The sequence below is a fragment of the Petaurus breviceps genome, unplaced genomic scaffold (genome assembly GCF_028583685.1).
Source record: "Petaurus breviceps papuanus isolate PSGF00001 unplaced genomic scaffold, PetGlider_PUasm1.0 90515, whole genome shotgun sequence".
NCBI classification, from domain to species: domain Eukaryota; kingdom Metazoa; phylum Chordata; class Mammalia; order Diprotodontia; family Petauridae; genus Petaurus; species Petaurus breviceps.
The window spans coordinates 4,411,119-4,436,052 of record NW_027187269.1 but is presented as its reverse complement, the minus strand read 5'-3'; the positions used below and the strand labels follow the sequence as shown (position 1 = coordinate 4,436,052).

Here is a 24,934-nt window from a genome sequence, read left to right as displayed (position 1 = left end):
ACCCTTCCCTCCCCTAAATCCCCACCCCCTACCAGGTGTTCCCTATTCTGGGTTCCCTGTACTTCAGCCTAGGAAAAACTTTGTGGCTCGGGAAAATTCAAATATACACTGACCAATCACTGATTGTAGTTTCAGCTTATGTAACCTGACTATTGTAATCTCTTTAAAAACTGGCATACTGTTCATGCCAATTCACTGTCTGATTTGGGTATGTGACCCCGGCAGTCCTGCGGTAATAAAATCCACTTCCAATTTTAATCTCGGGGATCTTCTGTCTTGCTCCTTTATGTCCTACATAAGAAGAGAAGAAAAGATGTACAAGACAGGTGCTGGCAGTAGAAAGGGCATGATAGTAGAAGAGGAAGAAAAGAAACAGTTGAGAACAGTACAGAAGAAAAAACAGAATGAAATGGGATAATGCAATATGAATAACACCAGGAACAGAGTCAGGAGACCTTGGTTTCAATTTCAGTTTGGCTACTTATTTCCTGTATGACCTTAGACAAAACAGTTTTCCCTCTGGGCCTTGATGTTTTCATTTGCATGAAACTGTAAGGAGAATGAATTATATCATCTCTGGTGTCCCTTCCATTCCTTAGGGATCTGAGAGACTATTTGGTCAAAGTATTTAAATCAATGACTCTAAAACTTTAGGAGAGATACAATCAGAAGGCTATGATTAATCAGTCAATAAACATTTATAAGAACCCACTACATTCCAGCCACAGAACTAAGTGTTGGGAATATAAAGCAACAAAAGATAGTCCTTGTGCCCAGGTAGCTTACAATCTAAGCTAGAGACCAGAAAAAGAGGACTTCTGGTTGAAGAGGATCCCAAAAGGCTTCTTAAGGTGAAACCTGACCTGGACTTTGCAGGATGGAGAGGATTTCAAAAGGCAGGAATAGGGATGGAGTGACTTTCCAGGAATCCAGGTAAGGGAAAGGAGGATGCAAATGCATAAAGTTGGGAAAGTATTCAGGGAAATAGTAAGGGATCTTGTCTGGTCAGAGTATAGACACTCTACAAGTATTATATTGATTTTATCTTTCCCCAAATATCTCATGCAGGCAATCCAGACCTGTCTCCTTGCTAAGCCCTTTAGAAATAGGTATAGGAACAGTTCAGACTTTGAATCATGCTTTGACAGTGATCTTTCTGTTGCTATTATATGAAAAGGGCACCTCAGAAGCTCTTCAATAAGCTGAAGAAAGCCATTATTGCTTTATCTAGGTTGTATAAAGCCCCACCTTCCTTTTTTTTTTTGAGGGGGGAAGGCAAGGCAATTGCATTAAGTGACTTGCCCAAGGTCACATAAATAGTAAGTGTGTCAAGTGTCTGAGGCTGGATTTGAACTCAGGTTTTCCTGACTCCAGGGCTGGTGCTCCTTCTTCTTATAAAAGTACATGGACTAGGGGGTGCTAGGTGTTTCAGTGAATAAAACACCAGTCCTGGAGTCAGGAGGACCTGAGTTCAAATCCAGCCTCAGACACTTAACACTTACTGACTGTGTGACTTTGGGAAAGTCACTTAACCCCAATTGCCCCTCCAAAAAAAAAAAAAGCAAAAATAAAAAAGTACATTGGACAGGTCTGAGGCACAGGGTTTTATTTTGGTGACATCATGAGACTGCATGCCCTGAGGAATGGAAGCATCCATTGCTTCATTTGGTGAACTGTTTCTTCTTGTCAGTCCTGGAAAACCTGTTTCTCCCTACTTAAGTGCTGATTGCCACCTGGGGATCATCTGGAAAATATTTACATTCTTCACCACCACCCTGCCCTTTCACTTCCATAGCTCAAAACATCCAAGAAACTCTGAACACTCTATGAAAACCTGTAGTAAATGCAGATAGTTTTCTACTTATGAATGAATGAATGGGCTGTGTTCCAAAAATTCCTAAGTATGTCAATTGTTTTGAAGCTCAGGATGTATATTTGCATAGTAACAATGTTATAAACAACAACTATAACAGCTGCCATTTAAATAGAACTTTATATGATTTAAGAATAACATCTCAATCTAATCTCTCAGATTGAGTTTTCTCCTTTGTGAAAAACAGACATTATCTTGCAGGCTTGTTGTAAGGATCTAAAGAGATAATATGTGTTAAGTGCTTGGTAATTTTTATTATATTGTTATTACTTTTTTTTTTTTGCCTTTTTTGGAGGGCAATTGGGATTAAGTGACTTGCCCAAGGTCACAAAGTTAGTTTTTGTGTTAAGTGTCTGAGGCTGGATTTGAACTCAGGTCCTCCTGACTCCAGACCTTGTGCTCTATTCACTGTGCCACCTAGTTGCCCCTATTGTTATTACTCTTAATCCTCACATCAACCACATGGGAGAAGAGTATAAAATTTTTAGCCCCATTTCTTAAGTTGAGGAAAACTGAGGCAAGGAGAAGAATCAAGATCATAGAGGCAGTAAATGACAGAGAATAAAAAGGAGAAAGGCTAGCCCACAAAAGCTATTTTACCCCAGTGGAGCTGAAATTTAAGAAGATTCTAAATGTACTATAGAACATAACTGTATGCAGGGCAGCTAGGTGGAGCAGTGAATGGAATATGGACCTTGGAGTCAGGAGGACCTGAATTCAAATCTGGTCTCAGACACTTGACACACTAGCTGTGTGACCTTGGGCAAATTACTTAACCTCAATTGCCTTGCATCCCCCCTCCAAAAAACAAAACAAAACAAAAAGAACTTAACTGTATGTAACCACAATTCAATGGGGGAAAGCATTTGCAATGTGCCTACGACACCAGGAATAACTCTTTAAAGCGGAAACTGGAACTCTCCTTTTCCCATTCTTCCCATCAATTAGAAGGCAAACTTGGGTGCCTTTGAGGCTTGAGATGTTGGCTTCCAACTCGAGGTCGCTGAGTTTACTGATATGAAGCAGCGGAAGGGAGGTACAGCAGAGAGGGTTGAGGATCCTTAGGTGTGGAACAAGATTATATCGAGAAGTAGGAATATCCTTATGAATGAGAGTTGTGTGTATCTGAAGCCAATGGAATTTGAGGAATATGGAATAGAGAATGAAGGATCATAACCTCCATCCATTGAAAGCCCCCAGTGACACTTTCTTTTCTTCCAGGATGACCCTTCTGGTTCTTTCTGGTCCTTAAAGTCTTCCTTCTATAGTTCCTACCACCTCTATTTTTCATTTACATGGAAAATTCTTTTGGGGCTCTGGGCATATAAACATGTTATCTCATCTCCTATTTATTATTATAATTAATCACAAACAGTATTTATATAGCCCTTTAGGTTTGCAAAATACTGTATAAATAGTAACTATATCTCACAGCAACCCTGGGAGATAGTTGTTATTATTATCCCCATTTTACAAATGAAGAAACTCAAGCCCAGGGACATTAAGTGACTTTCCCAGTCTGAAGAAGTGTTTGAGTCAGGATTTTAACTCTGGATATACTCTTGATCATTTTTTCATTGATCTTGTGACCTTTACTAGGATTCCTAAGCTTTTGTCTATAAGACAAATGGCATTCTAATGAACATTCCAAATTTCTTTTATCTGGAATTGTGTTGAATTTAATATTAAATTATTTAGATCACATGGCAAGGTTTAGGGGTGTGTATTTTTCTTCAAAGTAGTTATTACAATATGATTTAATCACCAGATTGTTTTCTTAAAGAGGCAGCAACACTTTCTGTAGATTTTGGGAAACTGCTATTCAAAACAAGGTTTACACTTTGAATCCCGAAAATAAAAATGTCACTAAATGACTCACCAGGTTTCCAACAAAAAGCTTCCCAATGGATTATCACTGGATCAGATTCTCAATCTACTGTACTTCATACTTAACACTTTATAATTCTACATAATTAAATAATACAGGTGAACAGAAAAATGAAATACATTTTTGGCTCAAAACCAGTCAAATCTGTAAACACTTGGCTCACCAACCGCACATAGAGTATGTTTAGTTGAAAGTTGTGTTCAGAAGAACTTGGATCATTGAATCAATCCAAAAACGATACTGCTACAAAACCAAGACAAAATATAGGCTGCCTGGATTCCCTTATATATCTTTATTTGGCAATTCAAAGAACATACTATAAAACAATTTTTCCACTTTCCCAGAACAGCTGAATTAGTGTTTCTTTTCCTCCCTGATGAATTTTCTATGCTTCACATCTGGCTACGGAATGCAAACACTATGGGGTCCGTTTCTTGTTTACAGAAATTACTTTGTACAATCCCACCAGACAGACAGGGATGAACTTCCCTTAGGTCCCATGTCCAGCTTCAGAGAAGACTCCCACTCTCTTTCCATGGCTCTTTCTCATTTTCCTAAATACCAAAAGCTTCTAGTTTCTCAATGGAATTTCTTTGTAGTTGCAACCTATGGATAAATATTGAGCTAAGGCCAGACTACAGAATTTTCCTGTTCAGCAGAATACAAAGTTTGAGTACCTCATAGCTTATTGTCCTGATACCTTTCATTATGGACACTCCTTAAAACTGTGTACAAGTAACTAGTCGCATGCTCCCTAGCCTCATCTATCCCGAAGGTATTCATATTACTGATGACTCCATTGACTGCAAAGCTGACCTAGGTTAGTTATATCATCTTGTAGGCAGCTCAGGGAATTAACTTGACATTTCTTTCTCATCCCAAGACTCCTCAATTTTGCTTCCCCCAACCTCACATCCTTCCTCTATCTTTCATTGCTCATAACTCAAATATTTTCACATCTTGCAATTTGTGTCTAGTACCTATACTTTGCAACTCCATTCCTTGTCCAGTTACCATAAGAAAATCTTTCTTTTTTTCTGATTTATGAACCCCTTTCCCCCATCCCTATAAGTGACATGAAACATAGGTGACAAATAGGAGTAGTGCTGATGATGCATCTAAAACAAGAAAAGGAAAGTGACAGATCTAGAGGCAGTGTTGGGAAAGACGCTGTAACTGATGTCAGGAGAGATCTACAATTTCTGACACTTATTAACCAACACTAATTATGTTTTACCTTTAAAGTACTGGATAATAATAATATTGACCTTGACAGGCAGCATGGTATAGTTAATTAGGAGGTGGGTCTTGGAGTCAAAAAGCTCTGTCAGTGACATGCTGACAGAGTGACCCTGGGCAAGTCAATTAACCTCAGCATCCTAGGCAACTCTTTAACACAGTAAGTTAATAAGAGAATGGAGGTTGCATTGGAATGGGGGGGGGAGGGTCCTAAGAGCTCTCTAAACTATTAAAGGCACAGGTCTGGAACAACAACAAAAAGAACTTACCTCATGATTGCTATGGGGATGAACTGAGACAGCTTATAGAAAGTACTTTGCAAATCTTTAAATATTACAAACTTTATCAGAATAAATAAAGAATCTTCACAAACTTACCTCCTTATTTAATTTTTCTCATAAATATCAGTATCCTCACTCAGTTTCCTTTTTTTTTTTGCATCAATACCTTCCCTACTATGATTTCATTTCATGTAGATATCTGCTTTTGATTGTTTTTAGGGGAAAGAATTTTATGGAAAAGTGCATTCAGAGTTCCTAATGATTAACATGCAAATGAACTTTTGGAACATAAGTCATTGGCAAGCAAGTCAAGAATGTCTTTGTAAACAAAGGAATTTATTATATATTACGTATATAATATATGAATGTAATATATAATAAATACATGGATATTTATTTAAATAAATGATAAATATGATTACACGTATATAACCTATATCTATTTGTTCACCATCTTAGGGAGGATGGGAGGGATAGAATTTGGAACTCAATTTTTAAAAAGTATTGAAAAATTGTTTTGACATGTAATTGAGGGAAATTATATATGGTATACAAGTTATATAATATATAATATATGATAAATATATGTAATATATGATAAATAAAACAAATACATAATTATATTATTTTAGGAACACAGTAGTTGCCCATAGGTTGATGAAAAGCTGAAAAAATATAGAATGTTCCTATATCTAGGGCACCCTATATGGTACCTGAATGTAATGAAATATTACTGTGCATAAGAAGCAATGAATATGAATGATTTTGAAAAATCATAAGAAGACATATAAAATGAAGCAGAATAAAATAAGTGGAATCAGGGAAACAACAGAGACATTGTCTAAAATAATGTAAATGGAAATAATGGTAAAGCAAAATGGTATTGTGTGTAATTGTAATGACCAAGTTAAGATATGGACAAGAGATGAGAAAATATACTTTCCTTCTTTGCAGAGGTGGGAAGGCATATAGGCATGGAATATCACATATCTTGCCAAATGTGAGAAGAGGAAAGAAGATATATTTGTATGTAACAACACAAAGCAATGATAAGGGTTTGTTTAAATTAAGAAAGTCAGGATTACCTATTCTTGCAATAAAATTTCATTTTTCAAAAATCTTGATTAGAACAATATGATATCCAAGGATAAAAGAGGTTTTAATGCTCTAGAAACAATTTTAATGCTCAGGAGGTTCATGAATATATTTGCAATTGCTTTAGTATAGATTCCAGATGCCTCCTCCAGGTTGAAATCTCTCCTTTCTTTCTACTCCCTATCTTTCTCTTTCCTGTTTTTTTTCTCTTGTTCTTTCTTCATCTCTCTTTTCTTCCAGAAAACAAATTCCCTTACATATGTAAATCAGCACCTGTTCAGTAAATCATGGTGTTGGTGAATTACTTGGATCAATGAGATCTTCCCAGGAAAACACACAGCAAGTAGAAGTCATACTGAGAGGCCAGCTTTCCACGGTGCCTTTCATTATGCATACATGCATGCATGCATGCATCGTGCCTCAAAAGTCTTACTGAAATTTTAATTGTTGGATTGATTAGCTGTGTCTGACTCTTCATGACTCTATTTGGGGTCTTGACAAAGATATTGGAGTAGTTTACCTTTTCCTTCTCCAGCTCATTTGACAGATGAGGAAACTGAGGCAAATAGGGTTAAATAACTTGCCCAGAGTCACACAGCTAGCAAATATCTTAGGCTGCATTTGAACTAGGGTCTTCCTGATATTGCCACCTAGCTGCCTGGAGTTTTGATAGCTATATGTTTATATATTTGCATATATGTATATATATCAATGTATTTATATTTCAATTAGTTGTTTAAAAAAATGCATGAAATGGTGAAGACAAGGTAATATAAATAGAATAGGTCCTGTGGATAGTTTAGAACTAATGTATAAGTGAGAGTAGGAACCACTCTGTGCCTTGATACAAAAAGATACCAAAATATTCTCTCCCAAAAGGATGTTCCCTTTACTAAATCAGGACATCAGTACAGAATGCATACATATGGAAGGTGACAAGATTCATGTATGCCACACCTATAGTTTTGCTATTCAATTGTTTTCAGTCATGTGTGACTCCCGTGACCCCATTTGGGGTTTTCTTGACAAAGATAGTAATTTGCCATTTCCTTCTCCAGCTCATTTTACAGATGAGGAAACTGAGGCAAATGGGGTTAAGTGACTTGCCCAGGGTCATAGAGCTAGTAAGTGTCTGAGGCCAGATTTGAACTACAGAGAGTCATAATCAGCAAACTCATGCATTCAAATTTGATTAAATTTTTACCGACAATAATAATTTTTAACTTGAACCTTATTTTCAAAATGTTTTGAATATAAATTTTACAATTAGACCACAAATACTAAAATTCAGTTAATTCTTTTCCTTTATTTATCCCCAGCACTTAGCATGGTGCCTGGCACATTGTAGGCACTTAACAAATGTTTATCGATTGATTGATTGATTGATTGTGGGTGTCAATAAAGGAAAGAGTTGATTGAATTTTAGTCCCTGTTGTTCAATGTTCAATGATATTCAAATATATTTTCTTTCATCCATAGCTGTGTAACAAGTATCACAGAAATTACTTCAATAAGGTCAGAAAATTCATTAAAATAACCAAGTGATAAGTTTTGACAATGGAAAAATAAATTGAAGCATATATAATGTACTTCTTAAGCTTTCTTTCCAATTAAGAGCACATGAATTTGGGCTCTAGAAATGATTTCAAAATACAACAAAGTTTATTCCCCAAGTTTCACAGTCTATGAAGAATAACCAGGAAATGGATCTTCTAAAGCAGGTTATGAGGTTGGCTCAGACTCAGGAAATCTGTCTTGCTGATGGGGAAAAAAAAAGCTTCTCTGGTTTAAAGCAGCAGAACTCTCTGGATGTGAAAAGTATTTCCAGCATTTTATCCAGTTACCAATCCTTGAAGTAAAGTCAATTCTTGGGAAGCTGTTGCATGTCTACTCAACTGTTATCAAATCCAGGCATGACAAATAAAGCATTTAGCTATCTTACTTCAAAGAAATATTTTTATAAGTTAAATTATGATGAAAAACCCAGGGGCATATGGAAAGAGAGCAAATTCTTTTGGTCTGTTTCATGTTATTTTAGCCAGACTGCCACAGAAACTCATATGAGTTTGCATGCATTGCAATCAATAGGACTAAAAATATCGTCGAAGCACCTTTGTGGAAAGTAACAAAGGCTTCATTTTGAGGAAATTCTGCTCTGCATCATCCTCAGTGGCCTTCATACTGCTCCAGGCTGCTTTAGGTTCACCCTTACTACTTGGACAAGTAGTGCCTGAAGTCAGGAAGACCCTAGTTCAAATCTAGCCTTATATACTAGCTGTGTGACCTTGGGCAAGTCACTTAATCTTGTTTGCCTCAGTTTCCTCATCTGTAAAATGAACTGGAGAAGGAAATGACAAACCACTCCAGTATTTTTAACAAGAAAACCTCAAAAGAGGTCACAAAGTGTTGGACACGACTGAAAAATGACTGAATAACATATGCAAGGGAGGCATCATGGTTGGCTCTGTAGGATACAATGACAAAGGTAGAACATTTGCTGCCCTAGGGAAATTTGTATTCTACATGAAATATCTGGCACATATAAAGATAAGTATAAGATAATTTTAAAAGGAAGAGGGCATTAACAGCCTGAAGGGATAGGGAATAGGGAATCCAGAGAAATTTGTGGGTTAGGAGTGTCTCACCTGTTTTATGTATACTGGGTTGGTCTTTTAAAGGCTTTTTGACTTCCTTGTTTCCTCAGGCATATAAAAAAAAAGCAGAGTATGAGATGCTTATCTCCCTATTCCTTCAGAGTACCTTTCTACCCTAAGTGGCCACATCCTTATGAATGAAGAGGAAGAGGGAAGATGACATTTAATCTGAACTACTAACTTTCTGACCTTAGAAATCTTTTGTTAGTAAAGTCATTTTTATTGCATTTTATGACCCACATAAAATGTCTCTTTCTGGTCTCACCCCCAGATTGTATCTCTAGTCTGGACTGAGTTAGACTTGGGTCAACATAGCTTCCTATGAGGGGTGGCACCAGAGCTGAATGGTGACTAAAACTATAGAGGGGAGAGGTGAGTGCATTGCAGGAATGGATAACAGGAAGTGGGTAGGCCAAAATGGCAAAAGGAGGCAAACCAGTTAGGAAGATGGCTAGTAACTCAATTTGATGGACATGCAGAAAGGGTAAAGAGAGTGAGAAGAAACAAATTTGGGAAAGTAGCTTGGAGTAATATTTTAGAGAAATTTAATGCCAAGTATAAAGTCAAGCATGATCAGTTTTCTAGAGGACTGCTACTGTGAACAGCTTTCAAGGTTCTGATTACATAGTATAGAGAATTCTATTTATTCAATAACAAATCAGAGCAAAACATTCATAGAAAATCAAGGTACAGCATTCATAATGTTATAACTTAACAACCTATCACTAAAATGGCCATATAGTTTTCAACAAAGTACAATCATTTAGTAACTCAATCATTCAATCATCCTTAAGGAGGCTTGGGATCACAAAGTAGAAAAGTCAAAGTTCTCCACCCATAGGGTGCAATTGAGTTACAACTTCAACAATCACTACTTAGTACCCTCTTAAGGGGTAGTGGAAAATACAAAAGCCATGCACACTCTACACAGGTAAATTACAATTTCATCAGTCACTACTCAGTACCCACAGAGAGGTCTTTTCATCTTGACTCAGGACAGGCTTTCAGCTCCCATGGTTCCTCTTCCATGGTGCCAGGTCCTGCCTGAATCTAACCAACTGCCACTTGAGTTCAAAGGCAGACAGCTCCCAGCTCCTTGTCCAGCTCTCTATGCAGTTCCTGCTCCACATTGGGGTTCACAGTGTCCAGTACATCTCAGATCTTCAGTCTCTGTTCTTGGGAAGACAAGGCTTAACAAAGCCACAAGAACATTCACACACATTAAAAAAGTCACAACAGTATTTGTACAAAGTACTGGCACAACAGTCATGCTTCCTCAGTCTTCTGCACCTCTGGCTGGCACTTGGAAATCCTCAGCAGCTCCAGTTGGCCCTCAGAAGTCTTCAGTACCATAAGTTCCATTCTCAAAATCAAAATCACTTTATCCAGCCTCCACGTGGCTTGCTCCAAGAAATTCTGTCTCAGTTCTCAATTCTCAGTCCTCTTCTCAGTTCTTCTCAATTCTCAGTTCATTCTTCAGTCTAGCAGCAGCTGCCCTGCCTCCACGATGCTTATCCCGGGAAATTTTGTCTGTCTAGCTTGTGCTTTTCCTTATATAGGTTTTTCCTTATTGTGCTTTTCCTTATATAGTTCCTCCCTGTTCAGCCCCTTCCTGTTATGTCAGCAACAGGGGGTTCATACCTTGCATTTCTTTACAGAGGCTTAATTTGAAACTAGGTGCTAAGTACCTGTCAGCTTTCCAATACAAAGGGATCATCAAATTTCATTACCATTACAATAAACAGAGTTTCTATTATTTATTTATGTATATTCATTTTGTTATTGTATTTCTATTTATTTATTTGTATTTTCATCTATCTATCTATCTATCTATCTATCTATCTATCTATCTATCTATCTATCTATCTATTGTATTAGAGACAATAGAGTGCTACCAAGAGAAGGTGGTATGGTATAGTAGAAATAATATAATATTTGGAGTCAAAAGATCTGGGTTTAAATCCCATCTTGACCCCTGACTATCTGTGTAATCTTAAGTAATTCACAACCTCTTTGAGTATGAATATCCTTATCTGTAAAATAATAGTAATAATAATAGTAAGTTGGCCTAGAGGGCCTCTAAGATCCCTTTCAATAAAAAGACCTATAGATCTAAAACTTCTAAGCAAGGAACTGACATCATTGACCTATGGCTTGGAAAGATTATGTTACAGTTGTAAAACTGTCTGGGAGAGGGAAGAGACTAGAAACAGAGAAGGCTATGAGGAGACTATTGCAATAATTTAGCTAAGAGGTGATAAGACCTTGAATTAGGGTAGTATTTAGTAGAAAAAAGTTCTTTACAGCTCTAAATCCTAGAATTCTACCTATTTCCTACCAGGCTGCACACCTCAAGACTTTCTCCATTATGTCCTTATCATCCTAGATCACTATAGCCCTGGAATTAATATGGTAGGAATACCCTTTGTTCCTGTGACCCATTACTCAGATTGGATGGCTTCTCCTAGAATCTCCATCTAAAGTGGGTGCCAGGCTTAGACTCAGGAAGACTCATCTTCCTGAGTTCAAATCTGGTCTCAGACACTAGCTAGCTGTGTGACCCTGAACAAGTCATTTAACTTGGTGTGCCTCAGTTTCCTCAACAGTAAAATGAGCTGGAGAAGAAAATAGAAAACCATTCTAGTATTTTTACCAAGAAAACCCCAAATGAAGTCATGAAGAGTCAGACAAGACACAACAACAACAATAACAACAACATCCAGCCTAGGCCATCCATCCAAGCCATATTCCTCCAGACTTTTCCCTCTAGTACCTCCCCCCCCTACTCTTTTAGCTTCATTTTATGTGTTGTCTTCTCCATTAGAATGTAAACTCCTTGAAGGCAGGGACTTTTTTCTCTTCCCATATATTTTTTCCCCAGTGATAGCACAGTGCTTAGCACACGCGGTTTAATAAAAGCTTGCTGACTATTTATATACAAACCACTAATGTGCTAAGTATAAGTAATTCTCATTTTTTCTTACTAAAGTAGGTCTCATGAGGCCTTTGTAACATTTTCTTTGTTTTTCATATGGGTTATAGTGTATGCCTGAAGTAAAATTACATTGCTTTAAAAATATTCTGAAATTCCAAGTATTCTCTAATTTAGATTGACCTTTCTCCTCCATAGTTTGAAATTAATACAAACATTTTTGAATGTTAATTGTGTCCATGTTGAGTTTGAATATAATCTTTTGGAATCTAAGGGTAAAGACACAAAAGGTCCTCATAAATACTTGTTGGTTGACTCATAACAGTCCCCAAATTCTGTAGAGCTACTTTAAAACTATGTGTACAAGTCCAAGGGCAAGAAGACCTTGTAAAATATATTGTTTGATTACTCATGGTATTTTAAGATACAAATGTACCAGTTGAGTGATTGCAATTGGGATGGGCCAAGTGAGAGTCTAAGAATCTCTAGCTATAAAGAGCACAGACACATGAATGTGGCAGAAACACAAGACCTTTTTCACTCTGGTTTCCTTCCTTTCTAATCCCCTCCAAGCCTTGTTACAACTGTACCTTACATTTCCACCCCAGCTATAGAGCACAGCATCTGTTCACCTCAACCCTACCCTGACATCAGAATGGCCAGAACTCCCAGTCTCTGGTCCCACTGTCCTCGCCTCCTATGGCTCTCTTCTGGACCCTCTCAGATTTTTCCAATTGTTCTCGCTACTTCCCCCCATCATTCTTATCTCTAGAGAATCCACCTTGTGATTTTATCAGCCACTCTGGATTCAATTATGATGTTTATACAGATGACTTCCAAATAGATATAGCCATCCCTAATTGCCATCTTGAACTCTGGTCCTATATTAGCAGCTGTCTTATGAACATCTCCCTTGAGTCCACAGGCATCTCAAACACATGTCTAAAACAGAACTTCATTTTAACTTCCACTTAACCTCCAAACCTTGCCATTTCTATTGATGGTCACACTGCCCTCGTAGTCACCCTGGTTTGCAATCTTGGAGTCACTTTTGCCTTTTCCCTCTGCTTCTACCATTATATCCAGATTACTGAGGCTTGTTAATCCTACCACTAAAATGAGATAAAGTACACAGCTAATATAATGAAAGAATATAAACAATTCTGCAAACTTGAAAGTGCTATATAATGGCAAGTTATTGTTGTTGTTGAAATAACAATAATTATCACTCCAACAACAGCTCTGATGTCTGTCTTTGCTCCATTCAAAGATGAACTCAACCATAGTTCAGGTCTTTATCATTTTTTACCTGGATAATCTCCAAGAGCCTCTTAAATGATCCAGTCTCTCCCTTATCTAATCCATCTTCCACACAACTGACAAATTGATATTCCTAAAGCACAGACCTCATCATATAGTTCTCCTATTAAAAAAAACTTCAATAATTCCCTGTTGTTTCTAGAAAAATATATAAGTTATTCAGCCTGGCATTTAAAGCCCTCCATAACCAGGTCCCTACCTATTCTTCCAATTGTATTTCATAATATATAATACCCTGGTCTTGTCAAACTGGCCCCCTGCAGCTGTTCCCTGAATATGACATTTCATCTTCCATGACCTTACAGAAATGCTCCCTCAGACATGGGTGCACACCCTCTTCACTTCTGCTTTGTGGAAGAGAATCACTAGTTTCCTAAAAAACACATCTTAGCTGCCATCTTCTTCATAAGACTTTCCTGATTCACTCTTCCATCCATGCCCTCAGTTACTACCTATTTTGATGTAACTTAAAAAACAAAGACAAAAAACCTTGGAATAATCTTTGTAGTTACTTACTTGGCCCCATATTTCATCTCCTCCCATCCCCCACCTAGAATGTAGTCTCCTCAAGGGTAGGGACTTTTTCATTTCTGTCTCTGTCTCTTCAGTGACTAGTATATTGCCTTGTATATAAAAAGCATTAATGTTTGGATCAAACACACACGTATGTGCGTATACACACATATGTATGTATATGCACACACATGTATATGTGTATATATACATACTGTGAAAATTATTTAAATTTAACAATAGCCATCAAGTAATTCCATTATTAGAAGTAATAACTGTCTTTAAGTTGCTTTTTATCTTCTTTTGTCTTTCAATCTTTAAAATGAATCATATATAAATCTCAGGGATATATAAGTAAAATCAGGATAGTAAGTCAAATAACCTAAATCTAAATGATAAAATGAGTAAATTTTTCCCAGACATGATTCCTATAGAGGAGCCATATCTCATGAATTGAAAGCATTTTACCATTAGGAGGTTATGAAAGAAGAGCACTTACTAACTGTGCTCTTGCTAGGCACCAAGGGATTGGGTATCATTCTATTAAATAAGGCATAGATCAGTTACTGAATATATAGATCACAGGTTGTTTCTCAGCATTCCATTTGCACTTCTAAGTACTTTATTTCCCACACATGGAATTGCTCTAACAGAAAGACAAAGTAGACAGATCAAGTTATTAATGAATCTTTAATTTTTCTTGGTCTTTCCTTAGACTTGAATGTCCCCCCTCTATGGCATTCACAGCAATTAAATTCCAGTTTCTAAAGCCATTTAGAGGTAGGTACCATGTTTTTAAAATAATGAAAACTATTCATATTCTTCTGAATGATGTCAATAAGCACTGAGTGTTTAATACACATGTGAAGTTTTCACCAGTTATGTAGTTCCATTATGGAAGAAAGTAAAATAATGAAAATTGGATTATTGCATGTAAACTATATAGCTTCTAAAGAAATGAAATAATTAAAAATCATACTGTAAGGAAATGATGCAGCAGCCTCTCATTTTGCATGCCAGTCATGCCCTTAAAAGTCATGCATGAACTGAATCCTATTTTAAAAGAGCTAATTGAGTTTATTATTTTAAATAAGACTTTGGTGAACATTATATAATAATTATAATATTAATATAGTATAATAATTGCTTCCTAATATTAGTTAAAATATATCATAATTTTTATTTCTTATCTGTCCATTTATCTATATTTACAAGGGTAGTCTTATACAGGAAGCATTACTTACTGATTAGAGAGCTGGCCCTAGAGCCAGGAAGACCTAAGTTCAAGCCGTCCTCATATCTACTAGCAAGGCATCTAGCCTCTCAACTCTCACATAAGTTCTCTATAGCAAATAATTCATAAGTCCAGTCCGTATCCCTGTGTATGGGTGTGTGTATGCATAAAGATTTACTTAAAGTAGCACATACCTGTAAACTAACTGCCCTGTATAGTAAATAATAAGGACTAATATATTCAGTATCATTTCTGCCTTTTAGATCAAGATACAAAAAGAACAGGGATCTATATAAAACTTACAACACTGTATTTTATAAATATTAGCCAGGGCCTTTTCTACTTTAATTTGGAGTATGCTTCTGGGATTCTGATTAAAGTAACTATAAATACTTCTAACTTGAAAAGTGAATTCATCTGTATCAGAATATTGTATCTGGATTCTTTCCTGAAGATAATTCTGGATACTTCTCTTTCCTTCATTATTTTACCTTCAAAGAAAGGTAAATTTTTAAAACAAAATAAAAATGAAACCTCTAAACAATAATTGTTCCTCAGATGCATTGTAAACATGTATTGAACTAGTTACCTCCTGCGGTGAGCCTCCATGGAGAGGAAGTGAGGAATCTTTGTAAATATGTACAAGGATCACCACGCAGAAAACTGGAAGAATGCTCTACTAAGAAAATCAGACAATATTGCCATGGAAACCATAAAGTTCCAGGTGGGTGGCACAGCCAGAATCAATTGAAGGCAGTTGGAGGGGGTGAACAAGCAAATGGGAAGCCCACTACCCTTCCCTCTTTCCAAAAGCCTACTGAAAAGGAATGAACATAAGTCCATTCCTATTTAGAAACCACAAGTTAATGTTTTTCTTCCATCATCTGGTTTAGTTCAGAGAAATCTGTAGTGGAAAATTATGATTGTCAAGTGCTTAAAAATCCAGACTCTCGTTTTCCCCTATCTAGCCTCTGAGACAGTGTGCTGAAGACACACTAAACACATACATAGGCTCAATTCTGAACTGTCATTCTGATCCTCACTGAGCATGACTATCAGGGATGCTGAGGATCATTCCATGTTGATATTTAATTAGATATATGACTTAGAACTTATTTCAGTGAAGCATTTAATATTCAGCAAAATATCTAGAGAATTTATTTTCTGGATGAGGTCTATGTAACTATATAAAAAATGTTGAACTCTCCAAAAATTTGACGCTCTCAGACAACAGCCTAAAGTTCACCTATTAGCAATGGTCTTCACTAAATAGTTTTGAAATTTGCATAGTTATATATAGTAATTGACATGAATACTCTAAACATTTACAAAATTTCATCCACCTCTTTAACAGAAAAAATCAGTTTACATATATATATGTATACGCACATATACACATAACACATAGATACATAGATATTTAGTTTGTCTTCAAAAACATTTTTTTATTTAAGCATTTTACTGTTGAAACCATTTTTGATGGCTGGGGCTATTCACAGAAACAATAAAAAATAAGAAAAACTTTATTTCACAGGTTTTGTTAAATGTACTACAGTGAATTTGGCTTGACTGTTATAAATATATCTTAGTTTAAACCTCAGCAATGTATATATTAGACATGAAGTATGAAAAAGATTAATTTCTGTTAAAATCCAAAACAAATTCACCATTATGTTAATTTTTATATTTATTGCAGACATTGACTAGTATTTTAATACCAGACGTTAAATTTTCATCACAAGAAATGATGAAACTATCCAGTATTCACCGCTATGAAATTATTTCCCCATTATTGCTTTGAAAATACATCCCTAGATTTAAGTGGAATCTTTCTCCTCAGCCAAAGTTAGGCACTCAGTAATTGTTCTTTATTCATCATCTACCATTGGCTGGACTTCTTATGTAATCCCATTCAATTAAATTCCAACATTTTTCACTTCTGACCATGGGCATTTTTTTTCTCCTATTTCCAAACACACAGGATTAGTGAGAATGATCTTGCCTAAATCAACTTTACTGCATTGATTCTTCCTCCAATAGACAAGAAGACGATGTTCACCATGATCACTTAATTCTTGGACAATTTTGCACCTTTGCTACATTTTTTTGTCTCCTTCAGTGTGCACACCAAAAAGTCATCTAATCCAGAAATAGGAAATTTTCAATTCTATAAAGATTTCAGGTATCATTCCAGTTGTACCAAGTACCTGTTCCACCATTTTGTTAGCTCAGCACAGAGCTGGATCAATTTTTGTTCCAGACCCAATAAGGCCTCCAGCATGCTGAAGACTATTATGCTTGGCAAAAAACTGTTATGATTTTGGAAAAGATTGGCTCACACATGAGTTTCTCTTCACTATGTTTAGACAATGCCAGACCTGACTTCCAACTCCCAAGCCACCTTTAGTACTCTTTGAGAATACTACCACCAATCATACCACCCTTAAGGTCATTAGCTTCAACTATACTTGTTTATGTCAAAAGACTGAATAATAAGAAGTCTGGGTTCTGAAGTAAAGTCTCCTGGGGGTACTAGAATTTTCTTTCCCCAAACAACTTCAATATTACACTTCAGCTGAAGAGAAATTAGAATAATAGGAGCTCCCTCTGCAACTTGACAAATACAAAGGATCAATTTATACTGTTCCTTAACCTGACTTTCTTCTACCAAATCAATTTTGTTCTGTAGAATCAGAATGTTTTAATTTCATGATTTCCTGGGCAGCTAGATGCTCAGAAGTGTGAGGCTGAGGACCAGACTCATTACCAGTTATTAACAGTAGGGCTATATCTATGATTGCTGCACTTACTAGCATGGTAGCCATCAAAATAGCATGGTCAGGACAATCCACAAAAGAGACATGTCTTACTAATCTGAAATTTCCTTTAGTTCCTGGAATGTCTAAAGGAATTTCAAGAGTGCTATTTCCACAAGATCTGAAGCATTCTGGCTGAAAACAACTTGGGTCATCAAGTTTGTAAATCTTAGTATTAGCATACTCCAACTTAACGTTAATAGTCTTTTTCTGATCATTTTTTAATCAGACAATCTAAACTCCAGAAATAGCTTTTACTACTTTCAATGTGCTCCATGGCCAATTTTGCCTAAATTAATTGTGGCTTGTCTGCTGATAATTTTATGTGAAAGTGAAGTCAACTTGGTAACACCCAAGGTGGTCAGGTCCTGGAAAGATATAAATATATTTTTCAAAAAATTTTCTCCTTATGGACAGCTAGGTGGCACAGTGAATAGAGCACCAACCCTGGAGCCAGGAAGACCTGAGTTCAAATTTGGCCTCAGACATTTAACACTTACTAGCCATGTGACCTTGGGCAAGTCCCAATTGCCCTACCTTCCCCGCTCCGAAAAAATTTTTTTTCTCTTTAACCCCAATTGCCTTGCCTTCCCCACTCCAAAAAAAAATGTAACTGGGAAATGTTTAACAAAATAAACAAAAATACAATAAAATATATATAATTTAAAAATTTTCTCCAAATACTATCAATCTCAAAACTACTGGAATTGGCAATCTTAGCACTAATTTTTTTCTTTAATTAAAAAGCTATGTAAGTGGTGTAATAATCAAATAGTAGTTGTTAGTCAATTAAACTTACTTCAGTCAACATTAGTAAGCACAAGGCACTAATTAGTTACTTGATCCTAAGTCTGAATCTTGGTTTTTCTGACTTTATTCAAGTCTCAGATAAAAACCTACAGCCTGCAGGTCTTTCTTAGTTGTTTCTCCTCCCCCCATCCCATCCCCATCTCCAATTCTTTGTGCCTTTCACTTCCAGATTATTATTTTTTACCTATTTCATATATTTCTCATATGTAACTATGAGAATTCCTTGAGGACATGGCACTAGCATTTAGCACAATGTGTGGCACATAGTAGAAACTCAACTAATATTTTTTTGGCAGTTCAATGAATCTGTGATCTTAGTGATGGGGTGGGGAGGTGTAATTCATTTTAATCATTTCAGATCACAGCAACCCATTTATACCTTTCTACCCTGTGTGTCTCATCCATTCTCCCCCATAAATCTACCAGATGGGATCAACCTAACATGATGGCATAAGAGGACAGGTTGATCTTTGGTGCCAATAGATATGAGGGATGTCCATTTCTTCTTACCCACTACTTTATTTCCAATTCCATTCATATTTCTCTTGAATGATGCCACCTTTGGTGCAGAATTCTTTACAAGTAATATGTTATAGCCTATTTACATCTGGTTACCACATGTTTTTCAACCACTATGGATTACCTGCAATTTTAATTCTTTGAAAACTGTAGTATTCCATAATTCACAGTCACAGAATCATCAGGAGAATATTTGTATTAAAAAATAGTCCTTTGTCTCGAAGAGAAGAGAAAAATTATTAAAACTCTGGTCTAATTTCCAAAACATTCAAGTCTACTCTTGGCCTCTTACTTAATTCTGTGTTCAGTGCTTTGCCCATCTGCAGTCTGTGTCCAAAATATATGTAATTGATAGATTAACTTTATGGGTTATCCATTCAACCTTATATTATATTCTGAATGGAAGAGACTCTTTATAAACATTTTTTTCTTGTGCAAATAATTAGGCCAATATTTTGAGTAGTATGAGTTTCATTTAGGAATGTCTGCAGTCATCCAGGACTTGATTCAGTTAGGTCAATGTCACTCCCAAGAAAAGCATTGGGATAAACTAGTAGAAATACAAATAAAACTATCTCTAGTAGCACTTTTCGTTGCAACAAAGCAATGGTGACTTAGGGGAAGGTAGGTGCTATAGTAGAGTACTAGGCTTAGAATAAGGAAGTCTCATCTTCATAAATTCAAATCTAGTCTCAGACACTTGCCCAGGGTAAATCACTATTTGTCTCAGTTTTCTCATCTGTAAAATGGGATGGTGAAGGAAATGGCAACCCACTCTAATATCTTTGCCAAGAAAACCCCAAATGGGGTCATGATGAATTGGACACGAAACAATTCAGTAACAATGAGACTTATGGGGGTGTCCGTCAATTTGGAAATGACTAAACAAATTATGGTACATGAATGTAATAGAGTATTGGACCAAAAGAAATTTCAAAAAGGATAGATTCAGAGAAACCTGCATGTGTGGTTGACATACATAAGGTGAACTACAACTAGGACAACAACTTACATTGTGACTACAGGAAAACCACTTTGAAAGACTCACGAAGTCTACTCAGTCATCACCCATTCATTAGGTGCTTACTATGTGTCAGGAAATGTACTAAGCAATGAAAGGCAAAAACACTGTCTTTGCTCTCAATGAGTTAACATTCTAAGATGAAGGAGGAAGACTACATATAAGTACCTATGTGCAAACAAAATATATACTGTGCAAATGGAATGGAATGTTAGAAGGGACTGGCCTTGGGGATTTAGAAAGCCCTCCTATAGAAGGTAGGATTTGAGCTGAGCCTGGAAGGACACCAGGGAAATTAGGAGTCAGAGGTGAAAATGAGAGCATTACAGAAACGGGAAGACAGAGCCAATACAAATATAGATAGCATTGGGAGAAAATTATCACATCTGAGGAATAGCAAGTAGCCTTTGTAAATTATTTGAATAGGGTATGTAGTAGAGTAAAGTGTAAGGAGATTGGAACAGTATGAAGGGGCTAGATTGTGAAGAGCTTTAAATGACAAAGTATATTTGATTCTGTTCTTCCCCTCCCAGTTTCATTTTTTTTTAAATTAAAGGGGCCATCCCTTGACTCACTTCTTAAAGAGGCCTATTCACTGAATGGGTGTTACCTCACTGTAAGTGAGAATCTGAAAAAACCTTAGCTTAAAAAGGGACAAGATCTCTCACTGCACCCTGGGCCATCTCCAGTCGTTCTGATAGATATCTATCCACTGGACCCACATGGCTCTAGAGGAGAAAGTGAGGCTGGTGACCTTGCACAGCCCTCCCTCACTCAAAGTCAACTGCAAGTCATGTCATCATCTCCCTGATGTCATTTCTTCTTCAAGAGTGAAGGACAAACCACAACCACATTTGGGACAAGGTCCCTATCCAAAAGAAATACCTCTTCCAGTTGTATTCCATGCAAGAAATACCCCCCTAACACTGTCAAACACATTTTGGTAAGCATGTAAATATCTTCTTTATGCCTCATTTGATATTAATAATCAAAAGGTAAAAGATGTACCTATAACTACATTTTTAAAGTAATCATATAATTTTAACAGATGCATGGAAGAGATCCATGTTGGAGAAATCTTGTTTCGTTTTGTTTTTGGTCTTTTTTGAAGGGGGAAAGGCAGGGAAATTGGGGTTAAGTGACTTGTCCAATATCACACAGCTAGTAACTTAAGAGTCAGAGGCCGGATTTGAACTGAGGTCCTCCTGACTTTGGGGCTGGTGTTCCATTTACTGCACCACTTAGCTGCTCCCCAGGAGAAATTTTAAAATTTAATTTTTTCTACTATATTAAAGAATTTTCTTATCAAAACATAAATAGGACAATTTCAAATACTCTGTACTATTTAGTCAACTGTGAAACTGTAAGGCTTACTATCAAGTATTATTTGGGCAAGGCTGCTCGATCCCTTTTCATTCATTAAAGATGATCTTGATACATGAATAATTTAAGAAATTAAAAAAAATTAATTTTAGTAAAGGAAAAGTGGGCATGAGTTGAAAGTTATTGATATTTTTGTTGACTTTTTTTTTTTGCTAATAACTCAGGGTATTTTCTGAGGTTTTGGTATTGTACCTCTTTCAGATAGCTTGAAATTCAATCTCAGAATCACTTCTTTTTATAATTACTATTAGAATAAAAATAATAACTATACAAGAAATTAGTTTCAAATATCATTTTTTTTTTGCTTTTTGGAGGGGCAATCGGGGTTAAGTGACTTGCCCAGGGTCACATGACTAGTTTTGTGTTAAGTGTCTGAGGCCAGATTTGAACTCAGGTCCTCTGGACTCCAGGGCTAGTGTGCTCTATTCACTGAGCCATCTAGCCACCCCCCAAATATCAATTTCTTTATGTAGACAAGTTAAGTGTCAAATTTACATTTAAAACTTTAATGTTGATCAAATTTGTGATACAAAATAATAGCTATAATAATAATTTTCATTTGTGTAGCAATTTAAAGTTTGCAAAATATTTTTTACATGTTTTCTACTTTTTCCTCACAATGACCTTGTGAAGTAGGTGCTATTATTATCACTTTACAGATGTGGAAACTAAAGTTGGCAGAGGTTAAAGGACTTACCCAATTGTGGTTTGCCATTACAGAAAAATGTCAATGTGTACATCTGATCTAGGTATAAGCTTCACTGTGATCTGATTACTATGGATAGATAAATGTACATAAGTGGACATTTTAGGCAGGACCACTCAATTATTTTTACAAAAAGCAAACACAGTGCCAGACCTAGTACCTTGCCCTGCATATAGAGGGCACTTAATATTTGTTTAATTGAATTGAAATATTTGTCCCATATCACCAGGTACCCAAATCTAGTTATATTACTGTGAGGAATGCATCCTCATTTTTATTGAAAACATTCTTTTGGAGGGAAATTTACATAAAAGATGCTAGAGTATAGACATGAGAAAGAAAGCAAAAAAAGGAATGAGATTGTTATTAATTAAGTTCCAACTTCACAAATTTTGAAACTTATGAAAATAATCAAAAGGAAAAATAGATGTCTTAGAGGCCAATGATATTTTTTTATTCCAGAATTCAAAAAAAATTTAGTTATCTTAGCACCTGTCACAATATACTCCACCTTCCTCTGCTGCTGGGATACTGAACCTTCTCATGAAGCAAGCTACAAAGTAGTTGCCTGTCATCTAAACCATACAAACTCTATTCCTTTAGAGTGCTGAACAAGATCCAAGTGTCAAAGAAACAAACAAACAATAAGAACAATAAAAACAACCCACCAAAACTGGTGAATTCCTCCTACACTGTCACTTTACCTATTTTAAAATATGTTTTTGCTTGTCTTCTTGGTACTCTTCTGTGATTATATGATAAACTCTCCCATCTTCTAATGTCTTTTGTCTTATTGTGTTTTGCACAACTATTTGGATTAAATGAGTTACAACCAAATTCTTCCCACGTCAGCAATATCTACATATGTAGGAATCATCCCTAATAGTAAGGCCAGTTAATGGACAACTCCAAATGGTACAATTCTAAAAAAGTTTATTATACACAAAGGACAAATAACCTAATATATTTATCTAGTTAAATTTTCCAATAAATTAAAAAGACAATAAGAAAACTACAGTCACTATACTTTAAAAATATTCTGTTTAATTACTCCTTCATTTGTTTTCTACATTTTGAAAGCATTCTAGGGTATACTCTATCACTGATGTTTATGAGTATGAGTATTAACACTGTTTTCTCAAAAGGGTGTTTTGTTTCTCTGAAAACTTCTAGCCAAATATTTGTTTAAAACTTGTATTCTCTACCATAATAAGGGGGTGGGGGATGGTTTCCATATAAAAACTGACTTACTTTATTGCATCTTTCCTGCTCTGTTTTTTAAACACTTTCTTGGCAGAAGTTGAAGTAAAAAATACACAAATATTTTGTGACAAACAACAATATAGTTAAACAATTATAAAACTTTTATTAAATGCCTACTTTGCAAGACTGCAGTGCTTTTAAGGACTTTTAACCTTATCCCTCAAAATGAGGCTTACTTTTAAAATATTAATATTTTTCTGGTATTGCTATATGGTTACAAATCATGGAATAGAGTAATTAAGTTAATATATTACCTAAATAGAAAATTCCACAACCTTCGGAAATAAAAGGAGAATAAAAGCAAGTAACATTCAAATCCATAGTTAAGGAAAAATTATTTAAGTAATCAAGGGATAGAAAGTATCATTAAAGTATATACATATATATACACACACACATATACATATACACACACATATATATGTATATTTGTGTTATATAAAACTGACTTGAAGAAAATCTATGGAACTAAGATAAAAAGAGAGTGGCAATTAGGAAAAAATATTTCATCAATATTATAGAAAATATTCCTAGTAAAGACATAGAATCTAAATTATATTAAGAATTGCACAAAAGTATAAGTATCTTGATCATTCTAAAAAAATGCTTCATATCATTAATAACAAAAGATGCAAATTAAAATAATTCTTAAATGTCCCCTCATATTCATCAAATTATCAATGATGATAAAAATTAAAATATTCAATGTTTGATGAACAATGAAAAAAATGGGAACAGTAATATACTGCTAGTTGAGCTGTGAATTGATCCAATAATCCTGTGAAAGAATTTGGAATTTATTAGTGGTCATATACCACAATAAAGTCAAAGGCAGAAAATTCTTATACACTATAAAATATTCAAAGCAGCACCTTTTATGGTTACAAAAATTTAAATAAACTGGAAACAAAATGGATGTCTATTGATTAGGAAAAAAATGAAAAAAAAAAAAACTCCAGCAGATGAATGTAACGGGCATGACAAATTCAGCAAAACATGAGAAAATATGAGCCAATATGGAAAAGTTAGAGAACAATACATACAAATATTAAAGAAAAATAAAGCAAATAGGCATTTAAATTCACATTTGGGCAGTTTAGTAGTGGCTCATTAGATAGACCTGGAGTAAATAAGACTCATCTTCTTGAGTTCAAATCTGACCACAGACACTTACTATCTGTGTGACTCTGGGAGAGTTACTTAATCCTGTTTGCCTCAGTATCCTCATTTGCAAAATGAGCTGAAGAAGGAAATGGCAAACTACTCCAGTAACTCTGCCAAGAAAGCCCCAAACAGGGTCACAAAGAGTCAGACATGACTAAAATAAATGAACAACAAATGAAGACTTGTTGATATAGTTTTGGGGGGATAGTGATGGTGGTGAAGT

The 24,934-nt window shown here is 35.7% G+C and overlaps 1 protein-coding gene and 1 pseudogene across 2 annotated transcripts in view; both read right to left on the bottom strand.

The window, feature by feature from the left end:
- ARHGAP6 (Rho GTPase activating protein 6) overlaps positions 1-24,934 on the bottom strand; it is a 703,646-nt gene that overhangs the window by 196,265 nt on the left and 482,447 nt on the right. The window lies entirely within an intron of this gene.
- Positions 10,616-18,209, bottom strand: LOC138142066 (eukaryotic translation initiation factor 2 subunit 3 pseudogene; annotated as a pseudogene).